This window comes from Brachyhypopomus gauderio, chromosome 6 (genome assembly GCF_052324685.1).
Source record: "Brachyhypopomus gauderio isolate BG-103 chromosome 6, BGAUD_0.2, whole genome shotgun sequence".
Taxonomy (NCBI): Eukaryota; Metazoa; Chordata; class Actinopteri; order Gymnotiformes; family Hypopomidae; genus Brachyhypopomus; species Brachyhypopomus gauderio.
This window is the reverse complement of record NC_135216.1, coordinates 1,212,292-1,238,251: the sequence shown is the minus strand read 5'-3', so window position 1 is coordinate 1,238,251 and position 25,960 is coordinate 1,212,292. Positions and strand designations below refer to the sequence as shown.

At 39.8% G+C, this 25,960-nt stretch overlaps 1 protein-coding gene across 3 annotated transcripts in view; it reads left to right on the top strand.

Moving 5' to 3' along the window:
• Nucleotides 1–751: 751 nt before the first annotated feature.
• The window catches only part of grin2da (glutamate receptor, ionotropic, N-methyl D-aspartate 2D, a), a 97,622-nt gene continuing 72,413 nt past the window's right edge, over nucleotides 752–25,960 (top strand). For 2 of the 3 annotated variants that reach the window (XM_077008027.1, XM_077008026.1), the window contains exon 1: nucleotides 755–1,589. The gene's annotated coding sequence lies outside the window, so the exon portion shown is untranslated. Of the gene's footprint in view, nucleotides 1,590–25,960 lie in introns of all 3 variants that reach the window. The other variant, XM_077008028.1, reaches the window with a different exon arrangement.

Below are 25,960 nucleotides of genomic sequence, written 5' to 3'. Positions count from 1 at the left end.
AGAAGAAAGTTTACACTCAGCCTCAACCAATCAGACAACTGCTTTCACTTATCAGAAAATACATTTGTAATACCCAGTGTATATTATCTAGGAAAGAGTTGGGCTGTACAGCTATAAGAGTCCACTCCAGCGTGGTGATTTCCCTGCTCACACTTGATCTCACTTCATCAGTTAATTAAGTTAATTACCCAATAATTGCATGAAATACACAGTTACAGGTTACAGTACAACAGTAAAAATGGTATTGTAAGCTTAATGGTACTATAAGCCTAGTTGTACTATAAACCTTATAGTACTATACGCCTAATGGGACTATATGCCTAATGTGTCTTCTCAAAGACATAAAAGCAACACAATAAAGGGGGTTTTCTGTAATGCATTGTAAGACCATACCATGAAGTGATTTACAGTGGTGTGGTGGTGGAATATCTGTTGTATCAAAGAGAGGTCAGTGCCCTGTCCTCTAATTTTCTGCAAGACTGTATAAACAGATGTGACAAAATCTGGGGTTTAAAATTAATTCATCTTATTTTTTACATTTGAAGTAAATGATTCCTATATATAAATGGTATTTATGCACAAACACCGACAGGAAAAAAAAAACACGAGGTATGCTATCCTTACTGAGAATGAATACACACGCCCACACACACGTGCATGCACAATACATACACTCCTCGTTTTTCTTTTCTCTCTCAAACACGGACACACGCACACGCACAGTTGTGAATGATTACCTCCAGATAAAGGCGGGCGCGTGCTGAGCGGGGTGTCGCGGCACACGCATCCTGCACCACTCTACACCCTGATGTCCAGCAGAGGACGAAATGACCGGCTGAGGGAGGAATACAATTGAACAAGATACGAATCCCCAAGTCTGTGATACTCACCTAGACAGCTCACCTGCGAGAACATAATTGCTGAGACTAAAGAATTGATACGCTACACAGAATTGTTTTTTAATACATTAGGCTGATGTCATCTTATGGCAGTGCGAATTTTGTCTACAATGAAACGGAATACTGAAAGATACTAGTATCCTCGAGGAACAGAAGCCATAGATAACAGAGGGGATGAAATTCTCTCTCTTTACGCTTTTACACAAGTTCTTCGCTCTTTCTTCTCAAGGAAGAGAAAGGAGCAGGTTAGCGGATGGACTTAAGAGGTCGTGGATCTGTTAGAGTTGCGATACATTTGGTGATTGCGTGCTGATACGCCGCGGTGGGACTGTATCGACTTCGTCGTTGAAAATATTCCACACCGACAAGTTTAGCATTCAACACGTGTCGCGGCAGTGATGAAGGGAGAGGGAGAAAGGTTGCTAGGTGACGGGGCGTATATACTGAATTTTAACAAAATAACTGGAGAGTGAGAGAGGGAGAGAGAGGGAGAGAGGGAGACGGCGAGAGAGGGAGGGAGGTAGTCAGCAACATGTAGGCAGGCTGAGTAAAGAAAGGTCGAGACTGTGTATACGTACAATATTTACCACAGACGTACCGGAGAAAACATCGTCAAAATGGACAGAAACGGGACGGACGTGCAGTGGATGAGGTGCCGCGGGAAGAACAGAGTATCTGGATCCTGAAACAGTGAGTATGGTGATTTTGTCGGTTGTGTTTTCGTAGTGTTTGTGAAGTGTTCCCGGCTTTGCCCTTCAAAACGGCGAAGCGTTACGCATGGAGATCGAAACATTTCTGCGTCGGCGACTGACGAGATTCCGCTTTGTGGTTTGGACAGACACATGATGGACAGGAGACACCCGGCCGGGGCTCCGGGGATTTGACCCTTCTGTCATTGATGCGCGTGTACTCGGTACAAGGACTCTGTTCCCTTGAGTGTCACCCAGACGGCCAGCACACACACGCACGCACACGCACGCACACGCACGCACACGCACGCACACACACACACACACACACACACACACACACACACACACACACATACCCTGTTGGCTTACACAGTGTCTGTAGTCTGGTGGGCTCCTAACTTTACCTCAGTGCTGGGGGTTTTAGGCTTCTCTTGAGAGTATGAGTATGCGTTCCGCCGTAGAAACAATATGACACAAGGTCAGCGAATTTTCCCCTTTTCTAAGATACAGTAAAAATATTAATCTTTTCAATTCACTCGCTGACAGCGGATTCCATTCTTTCTCTTCGTTTCTCCTTGAATATGCTACTGAGTATCATTGAAATGATTAATTAATCTTGTCATTTTGTATGTAGCAACCCGTTGCCTGACCGCAACAATGCGTCGGTGATATGTACAAGGTTTCTTACAGTGCTGGTGTTGTACAATAAGCAGAAGACATGACTCTAGCGAAATCCCTGCAAAATAAGTGTTTCAGGTAGAGCAGAATTGTCTTTATACAATGTTCTTGGTTAATAGCTATGATTTAATTATTTAAAAATCTAAAGTATCCTAGTGCTCAGGGTGAGGTTCCATTTGTCATTTGTTTGAAAACTAAAATCTGATAGCCTTTGTCTGCCACTTGTTACTGGGTAGTCAAGATCTTAAGGATCTTTATTTCTGAGGCTACATGCTAGCCTTTAATTTAAGGTTTTTTATGTAGCAATGTGAACCTGATTATATCAGATCAACGATATTATTATGTCAGCATATTTATTATCATTATTTTTGGTTCTCATACTTGAGACAGAGTCAAGATTTTATCAGAATCAATGACAGCATTAAACCCATTCTTACCCCACATTTTGAAGTACTAGTGAGGTCTTTGGCAACATGCCTTAGAAATTCATTAGTGGCCTGACAGTCCCAGAGAAGTCCCAGCGGGAGAGACAGTTCTGCCTGGGCCTACTGAGGGCTCGTCTGATGGGTGAGACCAGGGTGTGTGGCAGCTGTGGGGGGTGATGGGGGTTGGGGTACAGGCCTGGTTCTGGAACAGCTCCCCTTCAAAGCCCACCGCAGGATACAGCTGCCGAGAACGTGTGTGTGCCACCCAAAAACCCACACTTACTCGCCTCAGTAAATCATCTAACGTCGATGGAGGTGGAACCAGCTCAGCACGGGGTCATTTCAGGATTATAGACCTACAGGAAACAGGCTTTGAGGTCCCTAAAGGCATGGAGGGAGGCCACATCCTGTCCTGTTCTCCCCTGTGCGTTCGCAAATGTGCTCGCCACGATTTGAGGCTTGTCAGACCCCAGCTGCTCTGAGGAGTCACCTCCTACATCTAGCCCTGTCACTTAAAGGCCTGCATATCTGAGCCAAGTTACATCACTTGAGGCGCGGGAGGGAACAAGTGACTGATTGGCATTTTCCCCCCTTCAGCTCATCAGAGCTGCAAAAGCAGGCAGTGCTCTCTGTCTGGCTGGATTGTACATGAACCGTCCATGCACTTAGGCGCCGAGTCTAATTTCTTGCATTTTAGAACAATTTGGAGGGAATTTCCACAATTGCAGTAGTTTCTAAAAACTAGGGATGCACCGAAAATTCGGCCACCGAAAATTTTCGGCCGAAATGGCTTAAATTTGCATTTTCGGTTTTCGGCCGAAATACTTTCATCACCGAAACAACACGGCCGAAACAATGTGCTGTGATGACGCAAGCAAAAATCGCCTGCACGCGCTTATTTGGATAAAGCTAGCAAAAAAGTTTTCCAGTGATGGCGCCAAGGCAAAAGGACATTACACCAAAAATTATGGAACTCGTTGCCTTAGACGATCAGCCGTTCTCTGTCGTAGGGATTTCGTAGGCTAATAGAGCACATTGAGCCCCGTTATGTTTTGCCGAGCAGACGACATTTCTCAGAAGTGTGTTTACCTGAGCTGTTGTTGCAACTCACGTCACGTTTTTATGAGAGAATTTATATTTATCTTTCAGGCCAGTCAGTTATAATTAAATTTAACTCGTATAAAATACATATATTTATCCTCTCAGATAAAAACGGTCTGCAAGCGAGTTAAATTTAATTAGTGGTCGGCCGTTGTCAGCGGTATCGCCGTTAACGGCCCACCACTAACTTTACTTTATAATATGCATTACTGTAATGTCAGTGCTAAATAAATATTTTCAAATCAAATTTTGTAGTTGATTTATTCTTTGAATAGCAATGCCTTGATTTTAGTGAGGTTAGCCATAAATCCAATGTTACTAATAATTGGCATAATGTATTTCGGTGTTTCGGTTTTCGGCTTTCGGCCTTGGTTTCCTCATTTTCGGTTTTCGGTTTCGGCTAAGAATTTTCATTTCGGTGCATCCCTACTAAAAACTCATACACTCAATCTGCCTCCTTCAGATGCTTGTCATTTAGCTTACTACAGTAGCCAGTCATATAATAACAATAACCAAAAATGTGCTTGTGATTTTATGTACTTTGCCTTTAGTGGAAAGTTCATTGTTAGCTGTCACAGAAGGCAGTAAAGTAGCCTAAACCATCAGTAGCCTAAACCATCAGTTTTTCTGAGAATTTGAGATTGAAACATTACACTGTGTCACTCAGCTTTTGTTGCACTTTAAGTTTGACTTTCATCCCACTGCTGGCAGAATGTATGCACATTTCAGAGTCAAGCACATGGAGCACTTTCTGTTGCTAGGCAATTAAACAAACTCTCCTCCCAAAGCCTTGTAGTTAATAAGGACGTTATTTAGTTTGAGTTTTTCACTTCTGAAAGCACCAACATTTGCAACAGCGCACCAAATTGTACCATAGTACAAATCGTATTGTACTGAACATAAACATGTTTTTTGATAGATAACCAGTTCTGAGGCATTATGATGTATAGTCTACACAACTTACAGACAAATAGCATGTTTTTATTTGTAGATATATGTATATATTATGTTTAATAAGTGTGTTTATAATAGAGCCCATTTATACATGGTGAAACAAGAAGGCCAGGTTTTGACCTAAAGCTTTTGAGTAGAAAGCAATGATAGGTGATCATATGATTACTAGTTCTTCTTTGTGTAATGGAAATGAATGTGAAAACTGGAATTTAAAGGAAAACAAGTGAAAACGGCTAGGTTTACAAATAACTGGGCTCTTTTGATGGAGGATTTGTATGCTAGTACGCTAACATTTATCACACCAATGTTTCAAATGTGTGTGTGTGTGTGTGTGTGTGTGTGTGTGTGTGTGTGTGATTGTTTGGGGGAATGTCTTAATGGAACGGGATCAAAGGGACCTCCTGTGGAAAGTGAGAAGATGTTTCCTGCAGTAGTACACTGTTTCCATGGCTAGACTTACACGCTGACTGCTTACATGCTGTTATGTTAGAGCTTAGCTTCTTGTAGAATCTGTGCCACTGAGCTTCCAGCTCTCTGAGGTCTTTGTGGGTTTCATATTCTTTTGGCCTGTGATTTCCTCTGTACAGTGTATGACTGTTCAACTTAGAACTGATAAGAAGAACAAAAACCAAAATCAAATTCCTTTATTTAGGTTGAGAAGATACCTAAATCAAACTCGATATTGTCTTTATTTAATATGTCAGAGCCAATCAGCACAAATATTTGAACCATCAGGATTCAAAAGCATTCATTAAATTGTACTTGATATTGGATATGATTAAGATACCGTATTTAGTTAGACATTAATTGCAAGCACTTCAGTGCACTGTGGCAGACTGATAAGAATGCAGTTAAGGACAAAAACTGTATTCACAAATAGCCGTAGATATAAACTGCTGTCCACAATCATTATTTGAAAATGTTGATATCACCAATGCAAAATTGCTTACTAAAGCTAGAATTAAAACCAGATATGATTAATTTAATGATTACACTAACCTTACAGGACTACACTCATCCACCACACTCTTAGATACTGTAACTGACATGATGCAGGTTCCTGGTTACATTACTGGGCTCCAGATTAAACACAGCTTACCTAGACATTTCAGATCAGTGCTTGAAGGTTAATGACATTTGTTGGCATTCTTTATTTGTCCCAACATTCAAAAGCCTCATTATTTTTGTTATGTCCATCCCTTTATTGGTATGCTGCAGTAGTCAAGTCAAGTCAAGTCAAGTCAAATTTATTTATATAGCGCTTTTTACAACACATGTTGTCACAAAGCAGCTTTACAATCGTATGTGTCCAGATCCCTAATGAGCAAGCCAAAGGTGACAGTGGCAAGGAAAAACTCCCTATTATGGTGGAGATTAAGAAGAAACCTCGGGAGGACCAAGACTCAGAAGTCTGTGTTTGTAGTAGGGGTGACCTGCAATATTCGCTGATTCAACTATAGTCGACTATACTCCCTAGTCGACTATGAACGTCATAGTCGAATGTACCATTCTAACTGCATGGGGGTGCCCAAGGATGCTGCTAAGAATTAGCTGTTACGATATGTGCACTGCACACTGACGGTTAATGTTCTCTAACGTTTCATTAAAAAATAAGTAAACAAATAAAAGCTGAATAAAGCAAACCTACCATGTTTATTCATAACATGGTATATCCCCCCCGATTCGACTATTAGTCGACTAAAGGGAAAATCTGACGAATCAGATTCGACTATGAAAATCCTTAGTTGAATACACCTCTAGTGTGTGGTCCAAATGTAGTTCTATAGTTATAGTTGTGGTCCTTGTTCCACGGCCAAGTAGTCACAGTCCCTTCAGTGTAGATGGTGAGCCTCAGGTAGGAGCTAGCATTAGCACGTCCTCTTGCAGCAATAGCACATCCAACCCCAGCATCAGTACATCCACTGGCAAGCCAGACCATCTCCCAGGTGCTTGTATGGAATCATCTTAGGCAGTAGCATGTAAAAAAGCTATACATTACATGTTGATTATGTGGACATCAATTTAAACAACCATTGATTTAAACATACATAGCTCACATGCAAGTGATTAGCATGTGGCTCCGGCGGGCTAATCTACAGCAGCATAACTAAAGGGAGGGGTTCGGAGGTCACCACAGTCATTAGGGCTCACCCAAGTCATTGTCACAACTAGAGTGATGCCATTGACACAGCTGGATGACAGCATCAACATCTCAGATTACCAGAAGTCTCAACGTCTGGGGGCCCAGAGCCCCACACCTTACAAGTAGAATTTTAACTGAAGGCTTGATTAAATAGGTGAGTCTTAAGTCTAGATTTAAAGATTGTAACAGTCAGAATGTCTGATCAGAGCTGGAAGACTATTCCATAATTGCATAATATCAGTACCACACATCTTAAAGCAATTTTACATTTCTTCATATTTAAATGGTTTTGATGTAAACAATGTCATTAAGAGTGTTTTGGTGTAAAATGCACCTTCCAAGAGAAATTTACAAGGTCAGAATTGTTCATGGTTGTAATGCTAGGAACAAGATGTCCAAAGCATTTAATGGTTTTAAAAGCTGCATTCCATTAAGTCCTGAATATGCTGCTCGATGTCTGTGTTATGGTTCTTGTCTACTACCCCTCTTGTTTTGGTTTATATTTCCTGGATTCCCTTTGTGTACTCTTATTTTGAAATTCATTGAGTCTGGTTTCAGTGTTTTTCCGTTCCCTCCTCCTTGTTTGTAACCCTGCCCCTCATTAGTATTCCCAGGTGTTTGTACTTGATTTTCCTTGATTTCCCTTGTATTTAATCCCTGGTTTCTGTGTAGTCTGTGCTGGTCATTGTTGTTGTAACATCCCCGTGGTTCATAGTTCTGTCCAGAGGTTCTTGTGTGTAAGTCTGTTCTTGTTGGTTTTGTTTAGTTTTATTAAATATGAATGACTCTGTCCTGGATTTGACCCTTGCCTGTTTATATGACCCTGATTTTGGATTGCCCTTCAAAACACCTCGCTCTGCTTAGCACATGCGTCCACCTCATCACTTCCAGACGCCACGAATGTTACAGTCTGTGACATTGTTTTGTGACATTTTTGGCATTTGGGGTGAACATATGGCATCTTTTCCCCAGACAAATGTTGTCCAGGATTTGTCTACAAAGCTGAGAAGTTCCAGGATGTATTGACATATGCTTCCTACAGTCACAATAATCACAGTAGTCCGCCTTCTTGAAGGCCTTAAATAGTCGCTTATGTATATTCCCTACATGCAACCATCAGATTGCTTCTCAGCATGTGTGTAGTTTCTTCACAGACGCATATGGCCAGAGAGGATACATGAAGTTTATCTTCTGTCCTGTCTTTTGTATAATGCCTTAACAAGGCCTGATAATTTGGCTCATTGTGTCCGTGTACAGCATGTATGTAACAACATATTTTGACATAAAAAACTAGTCTCCCTATGCTCACATTCCACGACCTACACACCAATGACTCTTTAATAAAGCAGAAATTAAAATCAAATCTGACAACATTATAGACATGAAGTGGACAGAGTTTGTGTGGAAATCTATACTGGACTCAGTAGCGAACCGTGACCATTAAACCTGGGCCCGCTACACCCCCCCCACCCGAAAAATTTTTTTCCTCTCCTAATAAACTGCAATAAAGAATAAAGAAAAAACCGAGACGACAGTATAGCTTTAGAAACGCATGTAGTGCGTTCAAATAACATTTGTACTAGATAACTTGTTAAGCAAAATAAGTTTCCAAACAAAATAAGGTTTCACAGCTCCGTGGTTCTCGGAAGCGGAATATGTAAATGAGGACGTCAAAGGGACGAATCGAAACTAGCTAGCGGCGGTAGGCTAACGACAGCTAGCATCGCCACAGCGGGTGGAAATTATCATACAGTTAAGCCCGCCCACTAAGAGGGAAGATATGATTGGTCAGTTTTACTGTCATTTGAAACTGGTTTTGCGCTGAATTATAACTGCCAGGCCCTCTGTAAACGAACAGTGGGCATCACAGTCCTGATAGGGGGAGACACAGGCTCACAGGCTTCCACTTAACCCCTCACCTTCCAACACAGATTGAATAGACACGGTTGAATAATTTATTTGCTTATATTTTTGTAATTATTTAGATGTCGATTGTAAAACTGTAAGTAGATAAAATAAAATTGGATAATTATATATATAATGTTTTAAGAATATTTTAGGCCCTCTGAGAGGGCGTAGAGGGCCCTGACGGTTCCCCACTGACTGGACTAGATTCTCACATAGACTGAATTCCTGAACACATAGAATGAACGATGAGTATTTGTGAGGTGCTTAGAAAGTGCTCAGAAAAGTGAGATTTATTCAGGGCAAATGCGCAATCATTGTCATTTAAACGGTTCAAAGTCATAACTGGAGGGCGATCCGAAACAGAAAGGTAACCAACCTAGTGCTGGGCGAAAAAATTATTTCGATATGTTTAATGATAAACTCTTCCTCGATGAGGATGATAAGCTTTGGCAATCTAATTCAATAAACATATGTTTCCATTTCTATTTTAAGTAGCGCTGTCAATATAAGCAATCTGATGACATAGTACACTATCGTGCTGCGCGCTGAATTGCTACAGCAGCCCTGAAACCCATAGAGCTGCAAAAGCAAAACACGCTGCAAATACGCAAAGCAAATTCATCAAAATGACAAAGCGTGTGCTACATTTAGGAAACGCGCTGCAAAGTCACAACACACGTTGTGTTAAATGGAATTTTTATCATGGTTTTTAAGCCTTAGTTTCTGTCTAAAAACGTAGCTAGCTAGCTACATTTAAAGCGCATTTAGCTCTTTACCCGTGAAATGAAGTGATAAGCGAGTTTATTACGGGGGAGCTAAATGATGCAATATGCCTCAAAAAGATTCCACGAAATAGACTAAACATAACCTGGTAAGACAAAAGGAATAGCACTCTAGGTTTTTAACAAGAGTTGTGTTATACAGTAGCTATTTAATTAAGCCTGACAAGGTGTATGTATGTATGTATGTATGCCTTATTTTTCGTCTAATTACATAGCTAGCTACCGGTACATTTAAAGATCTGTACTCATGTATTTACGCCTTAAGTTGTTTAAGCCTTAGTTTTGTCTAAACAGCTAGTTATCTATCTAGTTATATTTAAAGAGCTTTACATATTTAGGGAATATTTGGCAAAAATCATATTAAAAAGTAAATGTTAGGTTGTATAAGATGTAAAGTTGTCAGTAATGATGAGGAGCTAATAAGTAGGAAGTAATGAAGTCCTGTGGTCAGAGGTGAACTTCAGTATAACAAGTATGTTACTGCTCCAAGCCTGAGAATTAAAATATATTAGTGCTGTCAATTCCAGGTGCCGCGATTAAAAGTCCTCACCAGGATTTTGCTCAGGCTTCCTGGATTGTGTTGATTCCACAAATTTTTCCTGGATTGCTAATTAGAAAATCTAGCAAGCTTAAGCAAAATCCTGTTGAGGACTTTTAATCGCGGCACCTGGAATTGACAGCACTAAAATATATGTAAAGTATTTCCATAACTCTTAGCATGAAAGGCACTCGATCTGCAAGAATGCTACGGTAACAATCAATCTTTGGTACATTACATTTTATTAAAAACATTTAACACCCACGAATCAGTGTCTTTGTTTGGATATAGATAATTCTGTGCCGTTTGCTATGATGGATAATTAAAGATTAGCTCTTATTTATGCATACAATTTATGAAACAATGAAAATCACGAATATCATCTATGTCTATATCATCTTTATGTGCATGCAAATGAGGGGAGTCGAATTCTGCCGAGGAGTCGGAATTCGGAACAGCGCCATTCACCGTCATAAGATACGGTATGTGAGGGGATTTATGATTCACTGTCTGTGACGCTCAATCAGAGCACTCTGACGTTTGGTTCATTTCCAACCTTTCATCTCTCTCTTCTTAATAAACTTTGGAACTCTTTCCCGGCACCCTTGAATTGGTTAACACACTGCGGATTGAACAAATTCATAATATTGTTTATGAACCCTGGTGGCTATGATCTATGTCTGAAGACAATATCAAAACCTTTAAGCCTGCTTTATACCTCCGGACACGGACGAATTTTGTCCGTCCGTACCAAACGTAGCCTCCGCAGGGGGCCACTATACCTCTTTCCGGTTCCAACGTTGTTATGATTTTTAAAAATACATCCTCTAGAGGGCAGTATAGTCAAATTTCCGGCACCGGTCTTCAGAAAAATGGCGTCGGTAAACAAGTTGGTTTTGCTGTGTCTTATTAATAGAAAAAGACAAAAGCAGAAAAAAACACGGTCTAGAGGTGAATGTAGCCTCTAACCAACTCGCAAAGTTTCTCTTCTAACTCGAGTGCCATTTTTAAAAGTCCAGTACTCTTCTTCATTGATTTTCCCGAATTGGTGTACTTCCGATGCTTCTGACTCTCTACTGCCCCCTGATTTCCGGTTTATATTGCTCCGTTACTACGGATTCGTAAGCGCTCTGGCAACGGACCCACTGACGGATGAAAGGACCCCCGGAACCGGACAAAAGGGTCCGTATCCGTAATTACCGTAGGGTGTGAATGGGCCTTTACACTGTATAACAACTCTTGTAAATAACAATCTGCAGGTTTTAGCCAGAAACAAGAGTTGTGTTTTAGTTGTGTTCACTTCTCACTTAAAGCATAAAGGAAATAGTGATTTGATTTATATCCTGATATATATTGATATCGACTGATATGAAAAAAAAAATTGTGATATGATTTTTTCCCATATCGCCCAGCCCTAAACCATCCCGAATGAAATGCAGTGATATAGTGGAAACACAAAGGTTATGCACAAGAACAGGCTAAAGTAAACATTTTGAGACATTTTTGAACCTCTTGTACTAGTACACTTTAACACTATCTCAAGTTGTAGCCTACATATAGGAAAATGATCATTTAGGGCTCAAACTGAAGTTGACAGTTGGGCCAACATACTGATTCACCTAAAGGCTTATATTTCCAGCTAAGCTAACCATGCTAGCTAAGACCCTATACCAGACATGGGCAAACTATGGGCCATATACGGCCCATTAGGCTTTTAAATCTGGCCCGGCAAATTTGTCCAAATTATAGTAAAAACCTCATTCATTTCCCCTTTTCACCCTTTCCCCTGCAGTTCACTCGTTTCCCCTATAGATAGCGCACTAGTCCAGACACATTGACCTCTGTTGGAGTGAAACTTTACCACTGCTGTCGGTAAAAATGAGCAGACCAAAGAAAAGAAAGGTGGACACAGAGTGCTGAGTGCTTAAAAAGTGTGTGGAGTGGGCAACAAAATATTTTTTTCAATGAGGTCCGATCAACGTCTGTATGTCTGATATGCCAAGAAACGGTTGCAGTTTTCAAAGAGTACAATATCAGCCGTCACTTTGCAATGAAGCTTGCAAACTACACTAGACAGCAGTCAACAGAAGGACAAGCGGCTACTGCTCAGATGTTGGCAGTTTCTCTACTGTGTTATGAAAAAATGCATATGGGAATTTTGGAGGAGCATCTTTTAATTAAGCGCAATATGCGCATTTACACACAGCAGGGGTTCAGTATTAAGGGGTACAGTAGCTTCATTAACACCCCGCACATCGTTCTCAGTTTAAAGAGCCCTTTCTAGTTTCTGCTGGTGGCAGGATATTTAATGCAGTCTGTCTCTCAGGACAATCCGTCCATGATTTTGCGAGGTTTAAAACAATTAGAAATTATTGAGCTTGAGTATTTCGTTAGGTAATATGTTTTGAATGTTGAAAGTGTTCCATTTATCTTTTCCCAGTAAGTGTTGATTTCATTAACTTTGCACCTTCAATTGTAAATGTAAAGAAATTTTAAATGTAAAGAAATAATATATTAAATTTATTATAATTTAGTAGTCCGAATGCTCTTGATCCGGCCCCTCTGTCAAATTTTAGAACACATTGTGGCCCGCAAGTCAAAAAGTTTGCCCACCCCTGCCCTACATAATGCAGAGGTAAAGTTTAGAGTATTTTAGAGTAGTTTAGAGTATTCAATTCTCTAATACTGTTTATCATCTAATATTAAGGTGATATTTAGTATGAATTCTCATATGCACAATTGTTTATTTGTACTCACAAACACAAACGAGTCATTCGTAGATACTACCCTTTATCTCATACTGCTTTGGCCTACTAAATAGGAGGGAAGTACGACATTTCGGACGGAGCCTCTGTTTGTTCCTAGTTTTCCCGTGTTGTGTATGCTACCTTGGTTCGTTAGATAATCCCAGTAATTGTTGCCTGTCCTCATCCCCATATTCTTTGTTATTGAGATTCATAGTAGCAGTGCGCATCCGTCAACATTTGTTGGTATTTCCCGTTGTGTATCGCCAATTCGCTGTCTTGTCGCTGTGTGTGTTTACCTATGTCTGGTTTCTTGTATTGTTTGGTTATTTGTTTAGTTTAAATAATAAACTCATCAACTCCTGCATTTGCGTCATGCCTGCCCTGTTCAAACGTAACATTGTGATAGTGTTTTCTATGTTAAGTTGCCATAATATCCGGAGGTAATATATAGTCAAGTAAGAACTAAGCCTTTGTTAACAGCTCATTAATTATAAAAGAAAGCATGAACTCGCCTAACTCGTATAGCCTAGAGCACTACTTATAAAATAATTATAGTGTAGACATCATGACTTCTTCCTAGTTATACAACTGCAAACAATTCTGACTCAGTACATTTCTCTAGAAATGTGCATTTCACATCAAAACTCTCAATGGTTTAGAAGTAAACAAAGTCATTAAAAGATGAAGACATTTTGTAAAATCAGTTAACTTAACCTTTTAACAAGGACTTCTGTTATAACATTTGCCTAAAACACTTTTGTCAAAGACTGTATATTTACCTAGCTTGTCTTTTGAGTTATATTCATTATAATATCTGAAAAGATTTTTCAACATTGTCTTTTGCAGACGTGCATCAACTGTTAGGCTGACCTCATGGCACATAATTAATTGTCCAACATTGAAAATTTTAACTATCAAGTAATTAGTTGAATTTAGCTTTGAAGTTGTATTTATAATTTAAATTGATGAAAGTGACCCCAAATCACACTACTTTGTCTTCTAAATAAAATGGTCTAAATTTGTGGTGACTTGAGAAGGGCAACTATAATTTGTGTACCATAGCTATCTGTGGTATCAGATTTAGATGAAAAAAAGTTGAGTATCATACAAGTATCATACATGGACTCCATATGTCTGTAGAATAGAGATGGTTAAATCACCATTTAGCTGGAAGATTATACCTGGCAAACTCACTGTAATGGGAGCGTATATTTCAGCGATTAAGGGAATCACCCTACTCAATATGCAGCACCTGGTATTCCCTGTGGTGTGGTTTGCACACCCTTTGTGCCTCCCTTACAAGTCTTCATGGATCAATGCTTGCAGGCATCGGTGTGGAATATACAAAGTGCATTAAAATCAAATCCTCTTGAGAGAATTGGACTGAGTGCTGTCTCTCACATACAGATGTATCTCCTATACACAGTGATCCTTAAAAAAACCTGACAGTGTAGCTTCCTTGCAGACAGCTAATGATCTTCATAGCCTTCCTTTCCTGCGTCTCCCCTCCATGGTGTGTTTAGGTCCGTGCTCTGTTGTCACCATCTGGAAGCAGTATCAGTGAAAGGAACAGCTATAGAAACAGCTAAAATTTTACATTTAAACCTTGTTTGTTGTATTTATATGTTGCTATGGAAGGTGACACGTTAAGCTGTGAGGCTGTAAATACGCTTTGGTGGCAGCTGAAGGTGTAGTGGGAATTATTTAAAATGAACAGTGCCAATTGGGCCTTTAATATATTCTTCTAGAGAGAACTTTGCATAATCTCAGGAGCTGAGAGAAAATCCAACATGTTTGCATTTGTTTCATGGGATACTACTAAACCATGGAAGTTCCTTGCTGCACAGCACCTGTTCTCATACTACAGTTATGAATCAGTAAAATTTGATATATTTTTGTGGGAAATCTGTATTGCTGCATTATCAAATTCTCCTGGAAGCCTTCCCTCAGGGAAAGCACGATTTAACGAACAGAACATCTTTTTAAATGGCAACTCTTGAAATATATAGACTGCACCTATTATTTTTTGCCTCTGCTCACAGACACCTGGCAGATAAATTCCCCAGGGTCTCTCAAAGCTGCCCACTCCTGTAGTATCTTCACCGAAAAACAATGGCTTTACTTTTCGATCCAGATTCCTGTCAAACTGACATGTCAGTCCATCCACAAGGTCATTCTCAAAGGCACACAGCAGGAAGCCAGCAGCGTGAAGGAGCACCACACCTTCAACACCACTTCTCCTGTGCAGTGCTCTCCGTGGCACACTGCTGATGGACACAACCCGAGCATCCTGGCTATCTGCTCAGACAAGTGCAGACAGTGTCTTTGCATAATTCAGACCTTTATTTATTAATTAATAAAATTGATTTTCAGTTCCTGAGATTTGCTTTTCTTTCTTTTTTTTTAACCAAATTCTATGCATAGCTAAATGTGTGTTGGCTACTGGGTTTATCTCCTACCTTCTGTAACTGATTTATCTAGGAGTGATGAGAAGCAGCAGGACCAGCAGCCTGATGCTGGTGACTCACTTATATGATATTTAAATTCTCACTCCCATCACACTGCCAGGTTCTGTGCAATGGCCCTCTCCTAGCTGGCTTGCAGCCTACATCAGTCACTACCGTTCACCATTTCTTTCCCCTCCCTCCACACCCTTGAAGAATTGTAAAATTGCACCCAGTTCTGGCACACTGTAGTTTCTGGGAATTAAACACACCCCCTCGATATCAACAAATGTTCATCTGCCAGGAATTTCTTGTTCAAAGTCATTGGCGGTGTTAGCTTTATTTGACGGCTTTGTGTAACCTTGGGTGCCCCCCCCCCCCCATTCTGTTGTTGTTTTCATGTGCATTTGCAGGCTTGGGCCAAAAGCAGCACAGCTCGCCTTAATAAGAGCATGGTGAGAAGATGTGAGGGTGAGACCCTGAGTGTGTTAACATCACCACTCTTAATCCCGCCATGAATTCCGTCTCACCCCCCCCGGCTATTGATCCTAAGTCCTCTTCTGTCCCAACGCAAATTGACATCTGAACGCTTTAGGTTTGCTGAAGTCAGCACCTAGATCAGTAAAGTCCAGGTCACCATCGGTGCCGAAAACTGGGAAAGTTCAACTTGTTCCAGGTACATATAAATATGAAGAGAAGTCACAAAAGGGGCGGGAGGCGGAGTACCAGAATTTCTAACTGTTTTATACCCTAAGCAAGAGAGACAGGACCTGGCTTCCTGTAAGCACCCAAAATTAAATCTCTGGGGATGCTGCAGATGTGATTTTTTTCACTTTAGAATAATATATCTCGCTGCTGTTGCTGTCACTTTTTTCTGTTTGGAATTCCTCCCCTTTTCTCACCTCCCACTGAGTCTGTGTAATTCACATTGAGCTGCTCTCCTTTAGATTTCACCCTACTGGAAGGTTTGCCAGCTTGGCTAACTGATTTGTTCTGTATTATTTCAGTTCACCTAACAAAAAAAAAAAACGGTCAGTTTACTGTAGAATGCATGTAATGCCTCTGGGTCTGGACTGCTCAGAACACAGAGGTTCATTGCAAAAAGCTATCAGGGTGATTCAGAAGGCCAAAGGGATCTTTGACAGGTCTGGCCGGATCTGGGGTCAGAATCAAGATGGCTTGTTTGCAGATGCTTAAAAGGATGCACACACAGAGAATCAGTGTCATGCTCTACCTCAGTTCTGTAGGTGGTCTGAGTTGGTGGTTGTGTATAGATGCTCAGAGGGTGATGCTGATGGAGTTCAGGAGTTGTGACCTCTGCAGGTTCAGCCACTGTGTAGTGGGCCATCTGAGAGAAAAAAACAAAATGAATTGCCCTTTTGAATTCTATGCAGTGTTTTCAGAATGGCCAGGAACGGAGGACATGTATTGAGCAGGTGATCTAAAACTGCTTAGACCCTGTCGTATCTGTTCCAAATCATTATGATTACATTTGGGTGGAGCCACTACTGCCCTAAGGAAACCTTTGTCATGATAGTGTAACAGCAACCTGGATGCTCAATCTAAGCAGATGTATAGCTCTCAATTATGCCAAGCTGGGAAATGCCCGTGAGATATTTCCTTTGAGATATTGACTTGATAAGTAGGTTACCACGCTACCACGCTGTCACGCTACAGCCCCTGACCCCTCCCCTTTGGGCGTGTGTTTATGTCGTCTACGTCTAGTCGTCTGCGTCTGTGGATCTTCGTGGGTGTGGTTGTGTCTGAGTGTGTTCATCCGTCTCACCTGTGGCTCGTCTCGTGATCACTCGGGGTTTATGTGGTTTGTCTATTTAATGTGCGTTCGCGCAGTGTCCTGTGCTCATCTTTGTCTGAGTCTTACACGTAAGTGTGTGTTTTGTTATATGTGCGCTATCTGCCCTATATTTGTGTATCTCAAAAAGTAACGTTGAGATTGCGTCGGACTTCGTGCCTCGTCCTTCTCCACGCACCCGACGTTACACAAACTACTAAAGCATTTATTAGGCAAAGCAAGACTAACTAAGTTTGAAAATGTGCTTATGTAAACTTATATATAGTATATATTAAATAATATTAATTTATAAATTATATATTGTAAGACTTTGAAAAGTGAAACACTTCGGGGACGAATTCCGTTTTTTCCTTAAACACACTCAGTTTGAACTTTGTGATTAATTTTGTTTTGAAAACTATTTATCTTTATTTATTTATACTAAAAATGAAATGTAACGATTCAAGGGGGCTGATGTGACGCAAATGCATGTATTAGTACAATTTATTAAACGACGCAAAAGCAGGACAAAACAAAGGAAAACAACTAAGCAAACGGACATGTACGCAACCGAAAACATGTGAACGATCATACAACTAACAGAATTATTTAGAGACAGAACTAAGAACAAACAGATGTGTAGAAAACCACATACCACTAATAAAGAAGAACCTAAACAAAGTAACTTAAAAAATGACAGAAGAGCTAAATGGGCATAAGGGATACAAACACACAGTGTGCTTAATACGGGGACAGCTAATAAACTAGACAGGAAACCTAAAACAGCTAATGACTTAGTAAGTATTAGACTAGGGTGAACACAGACTAGAAAACTACCAAACAACACAAAGCGACCAATGAACAAACTAAGGATCAACATAAACTAGGGAAGAGGGGGGAAAGAGCGCAAGGGAGGAGAAGACTATGTGAGATAATCGCAGCACAGGAGAAATGAGAGGAACCGACACACAGACAGAGAAACATAGTAGGAAAAATACAGGCACAGAATACATACAAGAACCAGGCTAAACCGAGATCCAATGGGCTTAATAATGCAGAGCAGGGAAAAGTATGGACGTACTCACAAAACACAATGACCGACAACGAGGGATAAAACAGAGGGGATTAAATACCTAAGACGGGGAAGTGAAACAAGGCACAGGTCTAAATACTAAGGACAGGGGCGTGACAGACAGAAGGAAAAACCATGGAAACGGGGAAACAAGGCGAGGCTAGGGCAGACTACACAAGATTGGGAAGGAGGGCGGAGCTGGACGTGACATTAAATGACATAGGAATCTTTGCGACACCCGCTGGCAGAAAAGACAATCTTGAAATGTAGGCGATGACGGCAAAATTACAGGGAAACGAGCGAAATCTATTTAAACTAGCCTGTACAGGGTTTCTTTTAAAAGGGATGCTATGTGAGGTGGACACCCAGCCTTATCTCATACAGCCTTGGTGGAGGGTATGGAAAAATGTAAACATGTTGCGAGACCATGTGACAACTGGCACTGGCAAGAAGTGTTTCAACATTGGAACTGATTATGAATCAGTAATAGGGCCCCCCACTTCTGATAAACTGTTATGAAGAAGAGGAGTAAGTACCACAGCATTATACCTGTGTATGCTGAAAATCCTGCCATTGCAGTCCGGACATGAAATGCCTGTGGATCATTATATTAGCTTTATATAAATAGCTTAATATATGAAGTGGTCTTAAAACAACAAGGTGTACTTTAAATATTAGAAGGAAGGAATTGTTTCTGAAATTTAAAGGCACGTCTAGGCATCTCCATAATTCTAACTGACCTCTCTTGTCACAGCACCAGCATATATCTCTTACATACTGTATTTCTCATACTCTACCATTAAAGTGGTTACATATCCAGGGACACACAGTATAACGACCAATAATTCTCTAGTTGAGGTGTCATTTTAGGACTATTAAACACCAAGAGAGACTGACAACAAATGCTAAGTAGTCATGTCTTTGAATGTTCACAGTTTTTGAATGTTCTAAGGTGTGATCATGTGACAAATTGAAGGTGAGCATGGATGCAGAATCAAAGATAAAGACAGCCCTGGGCTTTCTTATTTTTTAAAGGACATTGAAAGCCAACCAGTAACCTAAAACATTTTCCTGATTGCTAATAAAGTGTTTGTTCATGCGTAATGAAAGAAAGGGGTTCAGGTGTGTAGTGTGTTTTCCATTTATCATTCTCCATTTTATTACTAAGCTAATAATGCCCCAAGCTGTGACAGTATCCTTAGAACAGAGAATAACAATCACAGCCACATGTATCTACCGTGTTCATTACTCCACCAGCACCAAATCAAATGGTGGAAACAATGGTCTAGGTTTGTTTCTCAGTACACTGATGCCTTGTGGGAAGAATTTAACACAAAAGACATGAGCAGTTTTGAAGTCATAAATGGCCTAGAATATCTTACCATAGAATGCATACTGTAATACATACTAAAAATCCACGGTGTTAGAGAGAATGCCTGAGATATTAATTTCAAAGACATTAGTCGTCCCTGCAAGGAAAATCGCATACATTATGAAACTCTTGGTAAAAGTAAATATTAATGAGATTGGCAAGGTTAAGATTAAACTCAAACTGAAGTGCATTAATATTTGTGGTCTATTTGTAGGATGGTGACCAAGAAGAGAGGCTTTCTACAGAACATTCTAGGACTCTGCAAAGTGTTGTAGTGCAGTTCCTTTGGTCCAGATGTAAGCAGAAAAGATACTTCATAGCATTTTAGTCCTGGAGTTTGTATGTGTGGGGTTTGAATATGTGGGATTTATGTGTATATATTGGTAGTCTTACCAGCTGAAAATCAGAATTCCTTTGCTACAGGAATTTTGAGTAGGCCTATATGGGCTTTTATGTGGAATTTTTGGAGTACAGTACCTATACGCTCTATGGATCAAATGTTAAGGAGTCATTTCCCCTCCCCATTGCTGCACGTTTGCCCTCTGCTCTTCACTACCTCCATTCTGTTCTCTCATGTGTTTGATCCGTTTGGTGCTCACACTTCAAGCGAACTGCACCCAGTCCATGTGGAATCCAGTGGAGATGGACCTGTTCAAGGTCTCAGTCAGCGCATTTGGTGTGACCCAGAGTTCGAAAGCCAACTTTCTTACTTGAACTGTAGTAAAAGAACACAGGATTTGTTTTAATGGAACCAAAGCTCCCAAGTCTGAATGCACCATAAGAGTTACTGCAGTGTGTTTTCCTTTTGAGCTTCAGTAAAATTATGGAAAATAAAAAAAACATCGCGATTGTTTTCTGTGAAATGATTTATGTAGATTAAATTGTCCTCAGTTAAATAACCCATACGTGGTGCATGGGAAGTTCTTATCTTTTCTAATATTGGCTTGAAAGTGACAACAACCAGGCCCACTCACATATGTCAACTATAAGCATGGATATATATTTTTATCAATCCATTGGTGCTGTGTTTTCTGTATGTCATCAAAGGTGTCATTTCTTATACCAGCAAAGCCACTCACATCTGCAGATATCTCCAATTGTAGGCCTGTGTTGAAAAAATCGATTTGCATATGATGATCTGATTATCGATTCGTACGTCCAAAGATCGATTTTTTAGTGAACTTTTACCCCCGCCTCGTCACTGAATTCACGCAGGCGTGCTCGGTCTAACTAACTGTAAAACGACTTGGTGTCGGACAGTGCCGGTAACGACGATAGTCAAATCGGAAATGTAAAAACAGAAGGACAGTTTATCCAGTGTCAGTGACTATTTACAGTTAGTCCGTGTCACTGACCGTTTACCCAGTGTTTTTACAGTTTAAAAAAAGTTTAAAATGTTCTTGTAACGTTGGGCGCAAGGCGATGGACGAGACAGAATCCTTTGCACTTTCCAAATCGTTACGTTTATTACATTTACCGAAGCGCAGACAGCGCACATAAAACACATTTACATAGAACATGTGTGACTCAAACAACGACGAGCACAGGACGCTGCGCGCGCGCAAATTAAATAGACAAACCACATCAACCCCACGTGATTACGAGACGTTATAATTATATTCTCACTTTAAAGAAAAATACACGTTTACATTTTATACTTTCAGTTTATTAAGTGTGAGCACTTTAAAAATAAAAATGCATTTGGTAGCAACAGCTTTTGGGTGAATTCTTAATTATTTCAATCATAATAATAATGCACTGGTTAGTGTCCCAGTAGGAGCCCACTGTTGCAGATATAGACACCTCAAAGATGTCCTCTGTTTATTGTCCTGGATTACCTTTCTTGAAGGTAGATTTATGATGACCCTTTTCACCAGTCTTCCAGCCATCAGTAACTACCAACTACCAGTAACTATTTGCTGATTAATATCCATATAATACTAGTTTTAACATGTTGCTTCTGTACACAGTCAGGAAACAGCTCAAATACATTTTAAATAACACTAAACCCCGAATTGGATCGAATCGATTAAATCGGATTAAACCGTAAAAAATCGATTCTTAATCTTCAGAATCGGATCGATTCTTGGAATTTGAATCAATACCCAGCCCTATCCAATTGATCAACTAACTTGGAGAATAGCTAAAAAATGAATTGCAGTCCTATAATGGCATGGATTTACAGTGGAGTAGTTTGGTTCTTTTACAATCATCCACTTTTACTAAGTAGATTCTGTGAAGAAAATATTCATACTAGTGATCATTGTATTCATGGAATAGATGTGTTTGTATTATCATACTGTGGAATATATAAAACCACAGGATATAGCAGACATTTTATTTTGATGTATACATTTCAAATACAGTATCACAGGAACAACATTGGTTTAAAATGTATTTTTTTCTTTATTTTTTCAGATTTTGCTGTAAATTGCACCTGATAGCTCTGATCTAACAAACAAAAGGTTGAGGGAGGCATTTTCAGTCCCATGGCTAGAGGAGGTTGTGCTGTTGAATCAAGCAGGAGAGTGAACCTGCTCTCAGCAGCACTGTCTATCTTTGCAAAGCAACTACATTTATGTGGCACCTAAACCAGTAGGCAGGCACTGTACTGGTGCACATGTTCAACAGCTCTGATTAAATGGAAGATGTAAGTTGAATCTAAGATATAATATTAGGCTGAATACCTAATGGTATTTATCTGTACATGGACAATGAATACGAAAATAAAAACAAACATATTGTATGCATCAAGTCTAAACAGCGCCAGAGATCAGAAGTAAGCCTTTCTTCATTTATAGATCAGCCTGTGTGTAAAACTAACACTATATTTATACCTAATGGGACATACGGCAAGCTTCATCTTCAAAACCCCTCCTGTGTTCTGCTTATGTAAACATGTATATAGGAAAATAACAAAAACGTGATACATCCTATCTTATTACTTTTTCTGTTGCTCAGGTGTCCAGGTTATGTATGTCTGTGTATGTATGTCTGTGTATGTATGTCTGTGTATGTATGTCTGTGTATGTGTGTCTGTGTATGTATGTCTGTGTATGTGTGTCTGTGTATGTATGTCTGTGTATGTATGTCTGTGTATGTATGTCTGTGTATGTGTGTCTGTATGTCTGTGTATGTATGTCTGTGTATGTATGTCTGTGTATGTGTGTCTGTGTATGTGTGTCTGTGTATGTATGTCTGTGTATGTGTGTCTGTGTATGTGTGTCTGTGTATGTATGTCTGTGTATGTGTGTCTGTGTATGTATGTCTGTGTATGTGTGTCTGTGTATGTATGTCTGCCCCTTCCACCAAATTATGTGCATGTGTGCTCAATAAATTCCAACTTCTCTGACATATCGTTTTTGTTGAAACTGGGTCACAAATTCCATCTTGTGGTCATTGTAAGGCTATAGTTTTATGGTAGCTTTAACAGTTAAAAAATACAAATTAGATTTAATTTGGAACTACTGATTTTTTGCTGATGCACGTAATAATAATTTGTTAAACATCAGATCACATTTTATGAGGCCATCTAGTAAGGATTGGTGCAGGTGTGAAGGTGTGCAGGCGTGCAGATGCGCAGGTGTTTGGGTGTCCAGGTGTGAAGGTGTGCAGGTGTGCAGATGCGCAGGTGTGCAGGTGTTCAGGTGTTCAGGTGTGCAGATGCACAGGTGTTCAGGTGTGCAGGTATGCAGGTGTTCAGGTGTGCAGGTGTCCCAGGCTACTTCACGCTGTTGCCTATTATTTCTTTGACAGTTATTTTATAGCTAATACATATAAAATTGACAGTTAAGTTAAAATGACTCAGCCATGTTGTAACTGTGATTTAGTTTATGTATAACCTACTTCATAGGTTATCTTCATGTGGTGTTCCTATTTCCACTCTGTGTGTTCTAAATGGAAATCTGCTTGTAGGGCTACATAAAAGGAACAAACATAGAGACTAAAACTCTGCTAGATGTTGGAGGGGGAATATAGATCATTAAAATTGTTCTATTCTATAACACTTCTAAATTATTATTCACTTCCATGCTTTGACTTCTTTTTTCTAGTTTTGTTCCATTAATTATTCATAATTCACAATAGTTCTTAGAACAAACCAACTATCTTAATTCCCTGTTTAAAAGATAATTGAAGATTAGTTTGAGTCACTGTAGTTGCTGTATCACTGACTTAACCATATCTAACCATAACTTTTTAGACTGATTCTTTGCTTGAGTAATTAATTGTGTAGTTGGATGTAGAGAATGAATTCCTTTCTCAAGCTGTTTTCTATGTTCTGGCTCCTATGTATAGCCAACATGGCTTTTTTGTAAATTAATTGTGGATTGATTTCTCTAGAACCACATGACAGCAGGACTTGGCAATAAAACAGGATCACAATATAATTTATGTTCATAACAATGATTGTCTATTGCCATATACTGTATTTTTTTATCAGGATCGATGTATTATCCTATCACACAGAAGACAACAGTCAATGTACGCTACAATTTCCTTCCATAAAATACTGTTTGAGCTACCAGCCCAGACGAAAGCTCTGAAAACATTAAAAAACATAAGTGAAACCAGCCAAGGGGTGTGTGTCACGCTTGGCTCCGCCCTCCTCCTGTCCGCCACACGTTCTTTGTATTAATCCTGCCTTGATTTGCCTTCTCACCTGTTTCTTATTTGTTTCATTATTGTTCTGGTATTTAGTTCCTGGTTTTCTGTGTTCTCATTGTGGGTTATTGTGTGTGTTTGTGACCTGGTGGTTTAGTTCTTGTTACTCTGATTGTTAGCTCTAGTTTCATGTGTAAAAGCCTTGTATTTGCATTCGTTTTTGGTTAGTCTTGTCTCCTTGTCCGTTGGATGTTTTAGCTTTAGTTACTCCTAGTAGTGCATTCCCTGTTCATTCTTAATTTATCCTGGTGTTTGCTTTGTGATCTGTTACGTTGTCTTACTCTGTCTGTCTTAGCGTTTGTGTCTTCTTAGTCTAAGCTTCTGTGTTTTTGATTCTAGTCCCCGATGGTTTTCCCCTGTGTATAAGTATTAGTGGTCTGGTGTTATTGGTCGTTGTGGTTTTGTATATCTTGTTTACTTTAGTCTCTGCTGTTTCTCTGTACCTTGTATTATTTCAGAATTCCTATTTACATAAACGTATTTTCATTTCATAGTTGCTGTGATTCGTTGTATTCATTCGTTAGTGTTTCAGTTTAGTTTGGTATGCCTCGTAAGTCGCGCACTCTCCGTGTGGGCGCGGTTTCTTTAAAGGAGACTAGCTCCGCTAAGGTAGCAGTCCACTCTTCACCGCAAATGTGTCCAACCCCGACTCCCACCGCGTTACAGTGTGAAAGTGATGTCACTATATTCACCAAAGCTGAGGAGACTGACATCATTATGTCCGTTATATGGAAATGGGTTCTCTTTCTTAAAAGCAACGAAGCACAGATTCTTATTTGTTTGAAGTCTGTGCTGGTTAGTACCGAGCCCGGGAGGGGACATGAGTAAAAAATTAAAATTAAACGAGGGAACGTTTTCTGTAATTCGTGCGCACGAATTACAGAAAACGTTCCCTCGTTTAATTTAATTAAACGTTAATCGTTTTGTTTTAATCGTGCACACGTTTTCATTCATTCACTTGCAAACCCTACTGGCCTAAGCGCATACATTGCAGATACAAGGAGAGAGGCAGTAATGTAGTTATTATGTACATTTGCAATATCTACAGACCATTTAGCAATTAACTAAAACCTTTGTATAAACTTTAATGGTAAAACTCAGTTTACATGCTACTGTGAAACAGAACCCCCGCGTTCCATCATGTTTGAAAACGCTGGGAAGCTGGTGGGGTGGGCGTGGCTTGGTCCCAGAGGTGGTCTCAGAGCTCTGTGTCAGTCCGGAATCATTGACCAATGGAGATTGCAGAGGAACGCCTTCATCTAAGACCCTCCCACACGTGAAATGTGTTCCAAAAGTCAGAAGCAAAAAACGAAGCAGAAGCAAAGAGAGATTCCAGAAGCAAAAGACCTTACTGGGAAAATCCAAAAAAACAAAAACAATGGAACCAAAAACTTGTCAAAATGCAAACGAAAATAAGTTTCAAATAACCAATTATATTAAAAATATACTTTTGATATATATTTTTCTGTTTTGCATTCATAACATATACTTTCTGCTCTTGGATTTACTTTTGCTTTTGTGGAACTATTGAAACAAAAATCACTCCATACAATGAACAGATACGTTTATTAGGTCTTATTTGCTTATGCGTCATGAGGACTTTGTAGCTTTCCTTGCACAGCGGGGAATCCCAATCAGTAAACGGCATCTGAAGTGAATTCTAAGCCTTTTAATGAACATTTATGACGAATTTTAATGTTGCTTTGTGTTTCAGGTTTGAAAAGTAGGCCTACTTTAAACTGCTTGAAATT